The following is a 1845-nucleotide window of genomic DNA, read 5'->3' on the forward strand; positions in this document are numbered from 1 at the left end:
CCCCCTCCCTCTCCCCTCTCTCTCTCCTCTCCTCCCCTTCTCTTTCTGTTGCTGTTAAATTTATCTTTCTTTTTATAATACATAAAAATATCATTTTAAATAACTTTAGATAAAGTATCTACTCAAATTTCAAACGGAAAGTATGCTCATTTTCCTTCCGTTTTCTTCTTCATGTAGAAATTTAACCCACATTATTCAGAACTTCTAATATACTAGTTCAGTTTACATTGATTGATGGACTTAGGCTGAACTAAATATAATTACGTCTAGATAAACCAAGCACATTAAAAGTTTGTAATCCGAACTATTCGCCGATAAATACGACGCCCTTCTGGCTATAGACATTGAGACAAGAACTTAGCAAGCGTAGAATTATTCATGAATAAAGGAAAAAAATCATTATCCAAGACTGAGGGATATTTGATATAAATTTTCTAGGACCCCTCTCAGCAAGAACAGCCCGATCGATGAGTAATCAATTATTTGTCTTTGCGTTAGCATAACGTCATACTTTCGGACTCGAGTACCTCGTTTCGATCGTGACGGATAATAGTGTTTTCACGAACGAAGGCAACAGAACAGCGAAACGTGACTGGGTCGGATTGCAAACTATTAGTTCAGTCGATGCGGCTTGTTCGCATTTGCGATAAAAAGCAACGTTATACCTATATCTTCAGAATATCTAAAGAAGAAAAAATAAGGAAAGTCTTATCTATGTAAATGTAATTTGTCACTCTTATATATCAAAAGAAACGATACAGTCATTAAGCTTTGGTAATTGCGCGAATGTAGTATTTTTGAATTTTAAGTATTCTAAGTAATATATTTATTGTTCTATCTACAGTATTACTCTATACTTGTACACCTGTTTAATGTAAAAAAATGCGATATTCAAAAACAATATGTTCTACATGAAAAATTCTATCGTATAACATAAATCGCCATTTAAGAACGACTAGAATAATAGCTTCGAGGAAGATAATCTTCACAACATTTCGAAAGCTTTTCTGAGAATTTTTCAAGAATAGATTCATTAATTTTACACAATTGAATTATTAAAAGTACTTCATTCAACATCGTCAAAAAGATTAACAATGCTGCCACGTAAAACGTCGGTAAAACTCATTCGTTTCCTTTTCTTTTCAAATCTGAAGTCGATGATTACATCTAAGATGATTGTGCTGATAAATAAAAAATAATACATATATATAACAGAATTCCTTGTAGCGAAACAAACGTTATTATATATACAAAACGTAAATGTATAATGTAAACCATATACTTTTCTATCGTCACCCCTGTGAGTAATATGACCAGCGAATGTACATATATGATATAATCTTTCGTAACAATTAAGACTTGAACGAGAATAGTTGAGTCAGTATATAATACGTCGAGATTGATTAATTGGGGTAATTCTAATCGGAGCAAAATGCTGACTCATATTTTTGTGATAAGATTAGGGCACAAAGTAATTAATATTCCTGTAATCGTGCTTTGTTCGCTATGAAAGACATCCTTGAAACCGATGTTAAATGATTTCTCGCATACATTATGAATGTACAATCTTCGTCGAGGATGTTAATTAACTTTTCCAGGGAAATATTAACCAAATTTTATGCAAATCAAATTGCTTCAAAAATATGTACATAATATCCTTTTGTTTATATCATTTTAAAGCCAGAGGCTATATCGAAGAGTTAATTAATGTTCTCAGGAAATAATATGCAATGTGTGCGTGTGTGCGTGCATGCGTGCGAGTGTGTGTGCGCAATGCATTCAATTTACACGTCGCCGATAACGTTTTCTGTAAAGTATGGAGTTCGATTTACACCGTATAAGTTC

Source organism: Cyphomyrmex costatus, unplaced genomic scaffold (assembly GCF_001594065.2).
Source record: "Cyphomyrmex costatus isolate MS0001 unplaced genomic scaffold, Ccosl1.0 scaffold214, whole genome shotgun sequence".
In the NCBI taxonomy this organism is placed as follows: Eukaryota; Metazoa; Arthropoda; class Insecta; order Hymenoptera; family Formicidae; genus Cyphomyrmex; species Cyphomyrmex costatus.